This window comes from Octopus sinensis, unplaced genomic scaffold (genome assembly GCF_006345805.1).
Source record: "Octopus sinensis unplaced genomic scaffold, ASM634580v1 Contig01729, whole genome shotgun sequence".
Classification (NCBI taxonomy): Eukaryota; Metazoa; Mollusca; class Cephalopoda; order Octopoda; family Octopodidae; genus Octopus; species Octopus sinensis.
The window spans coordinates 1-16,919 of NW_021825036.1; the positions used below are offsets into that span (position 1 = coordinate 1).

General features: G+C 40.3%; 1 long non-coding RNA gene across 1 annotated transcript; it reads right to left on the reverse strand.

Annotated features, from left to right (window-relative positions):
• Positions 1-9,833: 9,833 nt before the first annotated feature.
• On the reverse strand, positions 9,834-16,762 carry LOC118760917. Its single transcript, XR_004997037.1, has 4 exons — positions 16,752-16,762; positions 14,355-14,364; positions 10,919-10,922; positions 9,834-9,974 (listed from the first exon to the last, which is right to left on the reverse strand). It is a non-coding gene; the product is annotated as an uncharacterized LOC118760917 (long non-coding RNA).
• Positions 16,763-16,919: the final 157 nt, after the last annotated feature.

Here is a 16,919-nt window from a genome sequence, read left to right on the forward strand (position 1 = left end):
AAAAAACAAACATAATAGTTATGTGATGCTTTCCAATCACATGGCTGTGGGTTCAATCCTACTGCGTAGTACATTGGGAAAATGTTTTCCTCGAACCGAACAATAATGCCTTGTGAATGGATTTGGTAGACGGAAACTGAAAAAACAACCCCGTCGCTTATAAATATATATATATTGTGTATGTGTGTGTGTGTGTGTGGTATGTGTATGTGTGTGTGTGCCTGTAACTTAACGGTTCGTCAAAAAGACCGATAAAATAAGTACCAAGTTAAAAAAAAGTACTGCGTTCAATTCATTCGGCTAAAAATTCTTCAAGGCGTAAAGTGTTGGAACAAATACTCTCTTTACTCTTTTACTCTCTTTACTTGTTTCAGTCATTTTACTGTGGCCATGCTGGAGCACCGCCTTTAGTCGAGCAAATCGACCCCAGGACTTATTCTTTGTAAGTCTAGTAATTATTCTATCGGTCTCTTTTGCCGAACCGCAAAGTTATGGGGACGTAAACACACCAGCATCGGTTGTCAAGCGATGTTGCGGGAGCAAACACAGACACACACACACACCACCACACACACACACACACACACACACATACACAATATATACGACGGGCTTCTTTCAGTTTCCGTCTACCAAATCTACTCACAAGGCTTTGGTCGACCCGAGGCTACAGTAGAAGACACTTGTCCAAGGTGCCAAACAGTAGTACTGAACCCTGAACCATGTGGTTGGATAAGCAAGCTACTTACCACACAGCCACTCCTACGCCTACTGAAAAGAATTTTTTTTCGGTGTCCTAGCGATTCTGCCAAACTTGGGGCAGTATTTCTGCTCGATGTGTTCGGTGAAAGCAAAAATCCGACGAGTGTGCACTACATGCCTGTACTCTAGGCGCAACAGCTGGGAAAGGACGCGGACTAGCCGCACGAAAATTTTCACACATGCGCAAGAAGGGCGACATCCCCACCCAAAGTATTTTTTTGCTCACACATTACTTTCGGCGGGAAAAAAATAATGTTGGGTAGTTTTTGACCGCACCTCGTATATTTAATGCATAAAACATTCTTTAAGAAGCTTTTGGTTTATTGTTATGTTAATTCTAACCTCTTATCTGCTAACGCCAACCTCTGTTTCTAGACTGTTGAAATGCCTTCGGATATTATGTTCTGCATGTTGCATGACTCATTCATTTGAAGGCAACAACACTCAGGAAATAATGAAATTGAAGAAACAGAAGTGTTTACTTGCAAAAGATAAGAGAGAAAAGCTATTTGCGGCGTGACCCAAACAACTTTTCGAAAGTTCGCTCGAATGACATGCGACATGTTCTTAGTCAAAATAGTGAAAAATGTTTCAAAGTTTTCTTAGCAATTATATATTTCCAAACGTCCCATTAAGGGCGCTAGGATTGCTTGAATAGGCGTTATTCGGTAAAGCGTGGGCGTTGGGATTCATTGTCAGCCAAACCCACAGCAATGCCATCTTAACAGCATTACAAGTCTCTCGGAAAAGGAATGCAATGTGTGTGTTCGCGCTTGTGTGTGTGTGTGTGTGTGTGTGTAAGAGAGAGAAGAGAGAGAGAGAGAGAGAGAGAGAGAGAGAAAGAATATTTACTGACAACAAGCCACAATATACACAGATTAGCGTTGGGTCCTTAAACTCGGGGGCTTTCCGAGCAATTGTCAGTACGACTGTGACGTAAAACAACATCTTGTATCTTTTATCTTTTACTTGTTTCAGTCATTAGACTGCGGCCACGCTGGAGCATCATCTTGAAGTGTTTCACTAGAACGAATCGATCCCAGTACTTTTCTTTCTCACTGGAACTTATTCTACCGATCACTTTTGCCGAACCGCTAAGATACGGGGACGTAAACACACCAACACCGGTTGTCAAGCGGTGCGGGAGGGGATTGGCAAACACAGGCACAAACACACACACACACACACACGACAGGCTTCTTTTCAGTTTCCATCTGCCAAATCCACTCACAGGGTTATGGTCGGCCCGAAACTAGAGTAGAAGACACTTGTTCAAGGTGCCGCGCAGTAGGAGTGAACTCAGAACCATGTGGTTGGGAAGCAGACTTCTTACCACACAGCCACGCCTTCGCCTATATTGATCCTAAAACCAACTAACTTTAACCATTCATTTTTAACCAGACTGCTTATCTTTGGAAATTTCTTGTTATTCTTTCTTTTATCTTATGATTATATAGGCGTGTACAGTTATATTTAACACAGTAGTGCACGTTCAAACGTGTAAAGGCCACCGCTGTGAAAACTGTCTCTGGAGAGAAATTCTCTTTATAGACAACGTATGTGAAAAGAAAACACACTGCTGAGCTACGAATGACGTAATCAGGACGTAGGACACGTGTTTCTGTATCGTTATGCTTCATCAGCTACGGACATCGAATCCGTCGTTCATAGCCCACTAAGAATTGTAGAACTGTCGTTCTTATATTAAAATAGCATGGCTATGAAGAACTGAGTTGGCGAAGAGTAACGACGCAGAGGCACGTGTCCTACAATCCGATTACGTCATTCATATCTCAGTAGTGTGTTTTTCACATACACTGTTTATAAGGAGAATTTCTTTCCAGAAACAGTTTGCGCTGCGGGAGTCTTTCTAGGTTTAAGTGTATACGAATGTGTTAAATATAACTGTACACACCTATATTTCAATCATCGTTGCTTTATGTGTCTCTAATAAACTATTATCTATCTTCTCTAGCAGTGTTTCCCAGCATGAAGTTCGAAAAATCGGAATGGCGGTCCGTGGCCTGAGTTCAAAATTTGTTGAGTAGACAATAATTTTAAAAGCATAGGTCCATAGGAAAAGTCTTTTAAATAAAAGAGCTCAACGTTGATAAGAAAAGGGTAGGTCTATCATGAGACATGACTTGCTCTCTTAATTAAGGGTACTGAATAACTAGTGAAAAGGAAGCTGTTTTTGCTGTTGATTAGCCTCATATTAATATTGATCTACTGGAACAATCTATGATTAAAGATATTCCAGCCTTTAATCCCACCTATTTTGGTGTCTTGGACTATAGTATCCAACGTGCTCTTCCTTTTTTTTATAAAGTAGTCGGTGTGATTTAAAAGATATTTGCTATATCTAGTAGGTCGAACGATTATATCGAGGTCTTCTTGTTGAGGTAGAACTAAGAGGGCCACGAAATCAAAAGAGAATTGGAAACCGGTGTACTCAATATTCAGTGAGATCTGCGAGGGAATTTGCGAATATTTGCTTCGCTGACTGCGATTTAAGAGAAATTTGGTTGCTATATATCGCAGGTCGAGTGATGACATAAAAGTTTCCTTGTTGGGGTAGAATTAAGGGGTCACAAAGCCGAAACAAAATTGTAAGTTGTTGGCCTCCACATTCAATGAAATCTACGAGCGAATTTGCGAATATTTTCTTTTATCATTATAGACGCACGCGTGGTTGTGTGGTAAGAACCTTGCTTCCAAACCACATGGCTTCGGGTTCAGTCCCCAGTCCCCACTTATATATATATATATATATATATATATATATATTATATATATATAATATATATATATATATATATATATATATATATATATATATATATATAATATATATATATATATGTATGTGTGTGTGTGTAGGAGTGGCTGTGTGGTAAGTAGCTTGCTTACGAACCACGTGGTTCTGGGTTCAGTCCCACTGCGTGGCACGTTGGGCAAGTGTCTTCTACTATAGCCTCGGGCCGACCAAAGCCTTGTAAGTGGACTTGGTAGACGGAAACTGAAAGAAGACCGTCGTATATATGTATATATATATATGTGTGTGTGTGTTTGTGTTTGTCCCCCCAACATCGCTTGACAAACGATGTTGGTGTGTTTATGTCCCCATAACTTAGCGGTTCGGCGAAAAAACCGATAGAATAAGTACTAGGCTTACAAAGAATAAATTCTGGGGTCGATTTGCTCGACTAAAGGCGGTGCTCCAGCATGGCCACAGTCAAATGACTGAAACAAGTAAAAGAGTATGTGTGTGTGTGTGTGTGTGTCTGTCCACCACCACCGCTTGAAAACCGTTGTTAGTATGTTTACGTCCCCTTAAATTACTGGTTCGGCAAAAGAGAACGATAAAATAAGTACCAGGCTTTAAAAAAGTCCTGGGGTAGATTTGTTTGACTAAAACCCTTCAAGGTGGTGCTCTAACGAGCGAAACAAGTAAAAGATAAAAGATATCGCTAAGGGCAATTACAATCCTCTTCCCTTAAAATTTACGTTCCTTGTGTCAATGATGAAATCATTACCGTGTGACCCTTTGCATTGGGTAGCCATCTTAAAAGGTGTTAGTGCTTATTGGTAATTGTGGTGGCGACGGTGAGGTTAGTATGAGTAAGTATTCGAGATGATTGTGGAGAGCCAAAAAGTGCAGCAGACTCGAAAGAATTTTGGAAACCATTGGGTTGGCTCTACCACTACATCTACGATTAAATTAGCAAGATGTATTTTTTCACGGCATGGCAGAAGCTGAGTGAAATAATTCCTTGGAGAACTGTAATGATTCCCAGCCAAAAATTATTGTTCTACGAGTGGGAGGAACAACTTTAATTGTATGTGTATACGTGTGCATACGTATATATATTTTTGTGTGTAAGTGTGTGTGTGTGTGTGTGTGTGTGTGTGTGTGTGTGTGTGTGTGTGTGAAAGAGAGAGAGAAAGGGTGGGGAGATATTACATCAGTGATCTTTCTCAGATTAAGCAATGGTGAAACAGACAGGGCAGTAAATATATTTTTCTTGTTTTTCTTCTCTTCTCCTGCATAGGGGCTGGGGGTTATCAAACACATTTGCAAGGGCATTTGGAAGGTTGCCGTTACCACGAAAACTGTTGAAGCAATATGTGTACTGTGTGACCGAGATCTTCTTTGCATGTCAGTCATATTGGCTGCAGGGCTCACTATCGGAGCAGACTGCAAGCATGTTATCTCCCTTATCTCTCTTATCTATAGCAGACTTTTCATTATCTCACTGCCTCTTGAAATCTCAGTATTGTTGACTGCTGTATCAGCAATGTTGAAGTCTGTCAGTAGGTTAAGAAATTTCCCATTAGGCCAATCAGGTCTTTCTTTCTTTCTTTCTGTTTTGTTTTGTTTGTTTGTTTGTTTGTTTGTTTCTGTTTTGTTTTAGTGAAATCGCGGTTGTTCACAGACTCGCATACATGACCGAATTGATAGACTGCCAGGTTAACAACCGAACAGAGTTTGGCAGATCGTGCCCCTTGTTATCACTAAAGTGATATAGTGGTGATAAGGTTTATTCTAAATTTTAGCAGTCAGCGTGCAAAAAATTATGAGACAGTTTTTATTTTCTTGCGACATAAGTATGTAGGTACTGGATGAATGATTCGTTTCAAATTTTGGTACGAGGCGGGGATGTAAGTCGATTACATTGACCCCAGTGTTCAACTCGTACTTATTTTATCCACCCCAAAAAGATGAAAGGTGAAGTCGACTTCGGCAAAATTTGAACGTGAATACGGATGCAATGGCGCTAAACATTTAGACCGGCGTGGTAACGTTTCTCCCAGCACGCCGCCCTCGAATGAATAATTATAATTTTAGACCAGTAGATTGGCAGAATCGTTAGATTGTCGAAAAAAAAAAATACTTTGCAGAATTTATTCCTTCTCTCTACCTTCTTAGTTCAAATCTCGCTGAAGTCTATTTTGCCTTCTCTCCTTTTTTTTTTTCGAGGGTCAAAAAAAAAAAAAAATAATGAAATTATTGTATACAGTACTCAGGTGCACCGCAACTTATTAAAAGTGCGTATAAAGCATTTGCAGTAATGTACAAATGTCTGGGAAACGAACAGTGTATGAGTCAGATACATGCTTGCGTGTGTATGGAGGGGAGAAAATCAGGTGTAGTGTTTGCGAATCTCAGGAAGCATGGAAGTTTTGAAGAATGCAGTGCTCCGACAACTAACAATTGATGCCGGCAGTTTGTTCCATACTTCAGCAACTCTTAGCGTGAAAAAATGTTTCCGAAAGTCATGGGACCTGTGCTGTTTTCTGACTTTGTAAACATGTCCACGGGTGTTCGACAGGTGGAGTCTGAAAAGGTGCTCAGTTTGTAAGATGGTTAATAATTTTATGGGTGTCTGCCAAGTCAGCTGCCAGACGTCGGAGTTTCAATGTATCCATGCCCAGGGAAGTAAGGCGTTCAGAATATGGCAAATGCCTGATGGAGGGTATTCTCTTGGTTGCACGTCGCTGAACGGTTTCCAGACGATTAATATCCTGGGCAATAAAGTATCAGTCTCGTACTGGTTCAAAGCAATAAAATAATCCACCCAACCCCTTAAAATTATGCTGGCTTTGTGCCAAAATTAGTAACAATTAACTCCTACTTATTTTGAGCGGCAAATTGACCGAATCTCAAGCGAGTCGAATAGAAAGCTTTAATAAATACCGATAATTAATTATAAACTTATTAACATGATTTGGATATATAATATATAATGGGTTGCGCGTGATTTATAGCTATAAACTAGTATATATACTTATATTTGCTAAGTTAATACTCTTTTTTTAAAACAGAGGTTCTTAATTTTTTTGCCTATGAACTTCCATGGCCATTCGATGTGTATATATAAAAAAACTACAGTGTTTTATAATTAAATGTTATAAATAATTGTATAAAATTAAAAAAAATAATCCGTGTATGGTACAAGTATAAACAATTTATTATATATGAATTTTAACCACAAAATTTTATGCGGATCCCCAAGGGCTATACGGACCCCAGTTGAGAACCACTGATTTGAAACAAATCCTTTGTAATTATGTGAAGGATTTGTCAATGATATGTTATTTTGATTGATTTGTTGTATAGTAATTTAGCTAGTTAGGTAACTACTACTTGGAGAGTTCCAACTCTCTTCGTTTTGAGTTCAAATCTGGTCAGGTTCAACTTTATTATTTTTTTTCCTTTCAAAGTCGATAATTAAAGTATTAGTTTGGGTCAGTAAATTAGCGGAATTGTTTGAACCGTAGCGTAGACTCTGGTGAAATCCCTTTCTCCCTATATTATATATATGTGCATTCGAACGTAGCAGGGAATAGCTAGCCTTTGGCCGCTATTTGTATCCCGTTATATTCACTACTCTGATTGGTTGGTATTGGTGAAATTTATCTCTTACTCTGTCGCGCCAACTTGCCGTGTATAACCAGTCGGAGTCCCTAAATACGATCACGTGGGACAGCCTGTTCTCTACCCTGTTTTGAGCCTACAGTTCCTTATAAAAACCCTTTTTGATTGAGTTAAAAAGAATATCTCCAATGCAGCTCTCAACTTGAACGCCTGGCTATCTACACTCTCGAAATGGAATCTCAAGCAAGACGCACAGTTTTCTGGTGATAAATCTAGTTGTACCGCTCGTAAATTCAATGAGTAGGTCTTACAAAGAGTAATGTATAATTTAAATAAGAAGACGAAGAAAGATTTTAGCACATATTTATTACTAGCTACAAATGTTTAACGTCATTGCACGGCGATAATTTCATGTGAATACTTAATATATGCGGTGTTGGGCATTGACCATGAGCTCGTAAAAGGCGAACTGTAGACGAGGACTATTACAGCAGACTAATTGTTGAACAGGTCGGCAGAAAAACAAGGCACTTCCGATGAGGCATTTAACAAGACTTTGCCTTTAGGGGCGGATCGCTCTTTCTCACGTTTGTAAATGTTTGACACGCCAAAAAAAACAAAACAAAAATAAACAAACAAAAAAGCAACAGTTCAACAGATCAACGTCTGTTGTTATTTTACACATAGCTCAACTAAAAGCTATAACAGTCGATTATAACGGAGAGACACTTCATCAGACTGCATCAAAACGTGCGCTCATACATTTTTTTATTAAACACGGCAATTTTCCCCACCTCCTTTTCAATCCTCCCAAGACCCTCCACCTATGAAAAACAAAACGGTTGTGTTAAACCGGATGCCAGATCTAACAAATCTATAATTAAAGTTCTTCCATTCATGACCATTCCGCTTTTATCTTTTGTGCTATTATCCGTGACAAAGATTGATTTAATGACCAGGCGTTGGTATTAACTCGAGCGTTCTTTCAGCCTTGATCCAACAGATCTCATAAGAGCTATTCCATCTGTGACCATCCCGTTTTTTTACCACTTATATCTATATCCAAAGCACCTTTCTCATTTTCCTTTCTAAAACGGGATGATGTGGTATGAGGGAAATTTAGCTGCCATAAATTCTCTTCCGTAGCCCCGCTTCCCTCACCCACCGTCTTGGCTCCAGATTTTATTACGTTTATCCACTTCCTGTCTTATCTTCTGTTTTTATGAAACTATTTTCATTTGAATTCCAAGTATTGTAACAAGGCTCTTAATGTGTTTTCTACAATGAATTCATTTTATTTGTTGATTTATTTTGATATTATCTTTTTAAAATCATTATTTCGAAGGTTTGTTCTTTTTCTACTTAAAGTATTATTCTCACCCTCGGGATGCCATTGAAATATATATATATTTGTTTTATATATATATATTTATATATATATATATTTGTTTTATCATCTCAGGTTTCTTTCCGGAGTCATACAGTCGACACATGTTTTTATATGATTGACATGAAAACATTTCCAGATTTGCGCTGTCGTTCTGCCCTTCTTCCACATCTTCCTACCCTTCATGATGATGATGATCATCATCATATTCTTCTTCTTCTTCTTCTTCTTCTTCTTCTTCTTCTTCTTCTTCTTCTTCTTTTCATCATCATCATCATCGATAATATTAAATATCGTTATCGTATTAAATATCACCATTACCATCGTAAATTATCGTCATAACCCTCTCCGAAATTATCGTCATCATCATCAACGTTGACTTCGTCGTCGTCATCATCATCATTATCATCATCATCAACATTATCGTCGTCGCCATTTTTGTCACCGTCGCCACCATCTCCACCACTGTCACCGCCGTCATCGTCATCATCATCATCGTCATGAATTTTACGAATAGTTCGTTAGCTTCTAGCACCGGGTTCATTCAATTCCGTTTGTACACACACACACACTCACACACACGTGAATATCTAATACTTATGCGTGTATGTGTGTGTGTGTGTGTGTATACACACACATGCATACTAGTTTAGCTAGAGCCATTATCTTAATAATCAAAGATATCCACTCTAATTTATGTACTGAGAACTTTAAGCATAGTAGCAAATCTTTACTACACTCGTTTCCATAGTGTAGTCATTTATTCAACAGTGCATAATATGACACGGCACTACATAACTTAACATTATTTCATAACTCCATCATCGCGTCAGGTAATATTGAACCTTTTACCAGCAAAATCAAACGGGTGTGTGAGAATGTAGCGTTACGTAATAGCATATAATATGCATTATTGAATAAATGACTTCACTGTGGAAACGCGTGTAGTAATCATCTTAGCTGTGCATTCTTGTTCTTTTGCTATATTAAACACAACGTAATATGTGCAGTGCATCGCGGCTGCTTAAATTAATTTACAGGATGCTTAATATGATTTTATAATGGGTTAACATCATACTGACCGCTATACTGGCTCGTTGATTGATTGAAAGTACTTATATTTTTCTTGAGTACTCATATGTATTGGAGTGCTTCCAAATTAATTGCCAGGATTATTTAGATCCTACAATTTAATGGTGCGTGTGTGTGTATATGCATATATAAACAAATATACATTTGTTTGTTTTTTTATTAGAAGCGTCGAAATGTGTATTGTACGATACGAACAAGATGATGATATTTTCCCGAATGCAGTATTTCCGTTAGAACAGCAGAAATAAGGAGTAAATTACCCTTACAAAGCGGAAGAATTTGTCAACAAACAGCCATGTGACTTGACCCCACATCCCCCAAAACTCCAGCTGAGTGCTTTACCATTAAGCTAAACTGCCCGCTAACAATTTCACCCGCCGATTTAGACGGAAAAAATTGTCAGTGGACACACACACACACACACTGGAACATTAAGATAAACGCCAGTATAAATATTTAGTTTCTATGTACGTTTCCCCATTGCTGTTATTTGGAACTCAGTATCGGATGTTTCAAGTGCATTTGGATGTCTGACCGCAGTGGATTATCTGAGGAACACTTTATTGCATTCTGTAACAGAATGAAGAAAAATGTTCTCTTGATGATCCATTGCGGTCAGGCATCCAAATGAACTTGAAACATCCGACGCTGAATTCCAAATAACTTCAACGGTGAGACTAAATATTTATGCTGGTGGTGCTTATCTTAATTTTCCACTAAATATGCTCTGTATATCATAACTAGTAACACTGCTAAGTACACTAGTTGAATAAACCCTATACTGGAAGCTTACTGAACTATGATAATCAACGCACAGTTCGACTTACAAGAGATGCTGCAGCAACTGCTGCTGTGCGCGCTACGGAGGCTACAGGAGAAAGACAACAACGACTGGAGGCTGCAACTCAGCAAAGGGCTGCGCGACGTTCCTACTCAAGGTCATGCTCCTCACGTTGGTCAATGTCAGCATTCAAGCACAATATCCTACAACTGACTACAGTAATCATCTTGATGTTAAATAGGCTGCAGATGCCTTTGTTAAGCAAAATAATGTCTTTGCCGCTTGACCCTTCTAACCTTTTCTAGGACATCAGGGGCTGGAATGGAAAAAACAGACCTCCAACGAAATCATTTGTTCTCAACAATATGTCTGTTCTTCTGGCTGCTTTTCGATAGTTATAAAAGCAAGAACTCCGTAAGCTAAAGGCAGTTACTGAGAGCGACCATCAATGAGTCTGAACGTTATTATTGCACTTTCTTCAAACACTTCATTCATAAATTTATATAACCTCTCTCACCAGCCTCCGCCAATCTTTCTCGGCAACCTCCGAAAACCTCTCTCGCCAACCTCCCCAAAATTTAAAGGCCTTTTACTTTCAGTAGAAAGGACTATTTCGGGTTGGGGGGAGGTGGGCGATGAAATAAATACCAGTTGAGCACTGGGATCGATGTAATCGACTAGCCCCCTCCTCCAAAATTTCAGGTTTTATTCCTATAGTAGAAAGGATCAATATAATCATTATATATGTATGTGTATTGCGTTCTACATCTTGACAGTCCATGTTGGTTTGTTTACGTCCCCGTAACGAAAGGGTTCGGCAAAACGACCAGGTGATAGATGAATTTATTCCGCATTCATGAGGTGTCCCGGGCATGATCTCGCTAGGAGGCATCATGATGGACAAGAGTCTTAGACCAGTCGACCCAAGCGTTTTCCGTACTATAAGGTAGGCGAAAACTGTGTTGAAGCCTCTAATTCAAATGTTCAGCTTTGTTCCACACAAAGTCACACTGATTCCGCCTGAATATTATGTTAATGACATATATCTCCATGGAATACTCGGCCACTTCACATGCTAATGCAATAAGTAGTTAATTCAGTTAATCGAGCAACTGGATAGTCGTCGTTGAAACCGACGGAAGATCCATTTGCTATTTATTATTTGTGAATGTAGTGTAAATTGTGTGTGTGTGTGTGTGTGTGTGGTGTATGTCTCTGCATGGTGTTGTGTTGGTAATTCATATGTGTGTACGTGTTGCGTGGGAGTTTAGTGGATGATATATTTGTGTGAGAGTATGTGTGTATTTGTGTGTGTGTGTGTTGTGTGTGTGTGTGTGTGTGTGCGTGTGCGTGTGTGTGTGTGGTGTGTGTGTGTGTGTGTGTGTGTGTGTGTGTTCTTGCTGGAATGTCACACACAGCTTACAAAGAAGGCAAACAGAAAGATCTCATCGACACCTGGACAATTATATTTATACAAGTCATCCCTTTTTTCTGCTTGGTAAGGACAATCTCTCAACCAACACCACTCAACACACAGCACTCGACAAACTTTCGGGTATGAAATACCCTGTGAAATGGATCAGCAGGGAATCGAACCTGTGCTTCACAGCAGTTTCGCCGAGAACACAACTCTACGGCTATCGTTAGAACCTCTAATAAGGTACCTAATCCTTATACCTAGCCTTTTTCTTCGCAAACCGTCAAACCACTGTAAGGTTTTTTATACACCCTCCACTATAGTCATTGAGTAACAGCTGTTTAAGTGTAACACCAATCACCTTAATTTCATTTGTCCAAGAGAGCCTCGAACGTGGTGAACACTGTCCCTGCCCTATGTCTTTACAATACGCTTTTTACTTATTTTATTTATTTATTTATTTGCTATTTGAATTCATTATTGTTTCTGCTCTAGGCACAAGGCCTTGAAAATTTTGGTGGGAAAGGAGGCTAACTGGTACTTATTTCATCGACCCTGAAAGGATGAAAGGCTTTTCAATTCATTATGCTGGAGCTGTACCGATGTAGATCGTCTTTGCGTAACGTAAATATACCTGCTCCTCGTAGCCACCTACTGGCATGAAATACAAACACATTCGGTGCTTCATAGTTTCTTCATATAATGTTCTCACATTTGAAAAATGGACGGTGATTGTTGCCAGGGACCGTTTGGCTTAATGGCTGTAGCACTTAGCTGGTATCTGACGGGTGCGGGATTCGACACCCCGCAGCCTCCTGCTGACAACTTTTTTCCATCTTCTAAGGGTAAATACCTAATTTTTCTCTCCTGTTTTCACAGCTATACTGCGTTCGAAATTAATTTTCTTGTCTGTAGTATCTTTTACTTTTTACTTGTTTCAGTCATTAGACTGCAGCCATACTGGAGCATCGCCTTAAATGTTTTTTTTTTAGTCGAAGAAGTCGACTCCAGGACTTATTCTTTATAAGCCTTATGATTATTCTATCGGTCTTTTTTGTCAAACCGCTAAGTTCGGTATTTTGGGGAGGGGACTAGTCGATTACATCGATCCCAGTGTTTCATGGGTACTTAATTTATTGACCCTGAAAGGATGAAAGGCTAACTCGACGCCGGCGGAATTTGATTTCAGAACGTGAAGACAGGCAAAATGCCGTTAAGCATTCCGCCCGGCGTGCTAACTATTCTACCAGCTCGCCGCCTTTCCTAACCCGAACGTAAAGACGGACAAATTGCCGCGAAGCGTTTTGTCCGACGTGCTAACGATTCTACCCGCTCTACGTCTTATATTAATCAAAGAAAAGCAAGGTAGAGCTATTCAATAATATATCTTCTTACAATTGTTTCTGTAGCGAACCATTTCATCAGAGAAAATAGCATGATGTACCGTATTTTCCGGTCTATAAAAACGCATCGGTACTGGGCCGAATTTGGGGGAAAATTTTGGCTTTATCCACACATAAAACGCACCGAGTCCGAAGCTAGCTTTATATAGAGCTACGGGTCCACAGCTAGCTAGCATGTAGTTTCAAAATGCTTTGTTTTAAGATATGTAGAACGACCGTGCGAAGGAGAGGTGACAATGAATGGCTCCTTTAGTACACCACACAGTCGATTACAATAAATACAGAAAAGGATAAATGAGTACGAGTGCCAGAAGGAAAAGAGAAGCACAACGGTAGAAGGTTTAAGAGAAGATTTTATTTATAGGTTAATACGTGTGTCTGTGTGTGCGTCATATATGCATAATAATAGACAAGCTGTCATGTATACAAAGTGTGTATGTAGAAACATGGATGTATGCGTGTGTGATAAGTACAGAGCAATGAAAGAGTCTATAATAGGACGCTAGAAGAATGTTCAGATACAAGGAAAATAAATGCCAGTTTGTAGTCAGGGTACATGATAGTTGAAGTGCTATAACAAGAAGTTGTGGCGAAGAAGCAGAGCCGGTTGAGGCACATGTGCGTGAAGCTTTGGCTACTATGCTGCTTCTGGTCACTTGATACAGGAAGTTCTCGCAGGTTATATTTGCTGTTAACCATGGTGAAGTAATTCACAAACAGTGAGGAGATTGGACCTGAGCGAGTGTTACTGGTTTCTGTGTACGTAGAGAGGTGTTGTTGCCGACGTTAAGATGAAGGCGACGGAGATAGACATTGCTGTATGCTGTTGGACGAATGTTGAGTCTCCAATGTGGCTACAGGTGTTGTCGCTGGAACTGGCTGTGCTCTGTGGTCAGTAGTTAGAATTCAGAAGGTCTAGAACCTAAAGACGTCAGAAGGTGCAAAAGCTAGCATTTTATAGCAAGTTATCGGCTCACCGGAATGTTTGGAAGAGACTGTCTCACGTGACCGCATCAGAAGGCTACGATTGGTTAGGTTGCACATTGGCGCGCAATAGAGCAAGAGACAAATTGCGCCAATACCAACCAATCAGAGTAGTGGACATAACAGGGTGCAAAAGAGCAGCCGAAGACTAGCTGTTATCTACTACGTCCGTACTCATGTATATATAACAGAGGGAGAGAGTTCGTTACAGATATATTGTTATTGTTTTGATTTTATCTTACTATAATCAACAACGAACACATTTCATCAATATTAAGGTCTTTATTAGATTCAAAATGACATTATCAAAACATGAAGTTAAGACAAAATAAATATGCCTTGTTTTTTCCTGGGCACCAATGTACTGTAGCAGTAGTCTTTCACGTTGTTCGCCGACCGACCTTTCCTCTGAAAATATCAGTAGAAACATTCGATCTCCATACACAATTATTTCCCACATTAGGCGCACCTCTCTATAAATTTCCCAGGTGAAAAATAGGACTTATTCACCGGAAAATACGGTAAATATTTGAGTCAGTCACCGAAGATATTTCTATCATAAAGCAAGTCAAGAGCAGTGAATTGGCGAAATGGTTCGTGCATCGGATAAGAAGCTTTTCAGTATCTATTCCAGATCTCTGTGTTCGAATTCCGCACCGTTCCAAAATTGACCAGTATGGACAGATAGGCCTGGCCTACACGCAACACAGATAAGCTAGTAATGATATACCACGCCAATTTACAAGGTGGTGTATAAACAGAGGTTTCAGGATGATGCATAGGATGCCTCGAGGCAATTGTTTCGGATCTCTGAGTTCAAATCTTGTCGAAGTCAACCTTGCCTTTTATCCTTTCAGGATTGACAAAAAAAATCTAATTCAGGGCGATGGATTGGCGGAATTGTAAAATGTCGAACTGGGTGCCTTTTGTTATTCGTTTCAGCTCTTTGCAGTCTCAGTTCAAGTCCCACCATGGTCTACTTGAGTAGTAGACTCAAAGAGTCGCCCGGTTTAACATCAACTCCTGCCACCTAGAGTGCCTTTAGCGGAGTCTACTTTGCTTCAAGCAATCAGACCATGTCTCTTGTTTGGGATCCCTTTCTCTCCTTTTCCCACCAATCTCAGAGGCCCTGTAAGGGGTCAAAAGTTCTGCCTTCCTGAGCAACAAAAAAAAAAGAAAAAAAAAAGAAAAAGGAGAGAAGAAAAGAGAAAAGACAATACATAATCTAATACCTATTTTAACGATCTTAGCGTTTTCATCGGACGTGGTAAGCCATGTTGCATGATCCCATCCCTCGGGACCGAACTCTGAATCCTCCAGTAACCCGTTGTTAGGTGGTGGTGGTGGTTTGTTGTTGTTGTTATAGGTGATGGTGGTAATGATGTTGATGATGATGATGATAACAATCCCGGCCATTCTCACAACTAACACGGGGGTCCCTTAAGTAGAAGTTCCACATCTTGAGGTGCGAGGTGGATGGATTGGAAGCGGGGTGAGGAGTACTTCCCAAACATCCCTAACATCACGTACTCATATCCATCACACACACACACACACACACACACACACTCTCACACACACAAACAAACAAACACACACACACACACACACATACACACACACTCTCTCTCCTTTTCGTTTCTTTCTCTGATAGTAATGGTGGTGGTGGTAGTGATAATGGTGGTGATGTTGGTGATAATAGTGGTGATGTTGATGGAGGTGGTAGTGGTATGTTGGCAATGAGAGTAGTAGTGATGGTGATGGTGATTATAGTGGTAGTGGTGGTGGCGGTGGTGGTGGTGATAGTGGTGGCATACTCGTGATAATAATGCCGAGTGGGCGGCGGTGTTGGTGAGGGCATGTTGGTGATAATAGCTGTAGTGATGGTGGTGGTAGTGGTGGTGATGGTGATGGTAGTGGTGGTGGTTGTGGCGTACTAGTGATGATAATGGTGAGGTTGGTGGTGGTAGTGGTGCTATGTTGGTGATGATAATAATGGTGAAGGTGGTGGTGGTGGTGGTGGTGGTGTTAGTGGTATACTGGTGACGATAGTTGCCGAGATGGTGGTGACAACAGGTCAATGATAACGGGGTTATCGGTTGTAGATAGTTGAATAGAAACGAACTGGCGGAAGCAAGGCTCATCCAACGGTTAAGTTCTTTCGCACTGTTTCGAGTAGGTATTTTGTGTATCTCGTAATATTTGAACCTACGAACAAGCACTCCCATGGGACTACCTTCACCACTAACCATCACCACCACCACCATTACTACCATTACTACCGTCATTACCATCACTATCAAGATGGCGACGATAGCGATGGCAACGATAGCAATGGCGACGACGACGACGATGTCGATGGCGATGACGACGACGACGACGACAACCACGACGACGACGACCACCACCACCACCACCACTACCACCACCACAACGATCACTATCACTACAACTACCTACACTACCACCGTCATCATTACCACACCCACCTCCATCACAGCAATCACTACTACCACCATCGCCACTACCATCACCACCACCACCACCATTACCACCACCATCACTACCATCGCCATCACCACCACCCACTACTACCATCACCACAATCATCATACTCCACCCCAACATCATCATCATCATTATCATCATCATCATCATCACGTTCGCCACTACAACCATTATTATCACTAACATATACTACAACCGCCACCAAC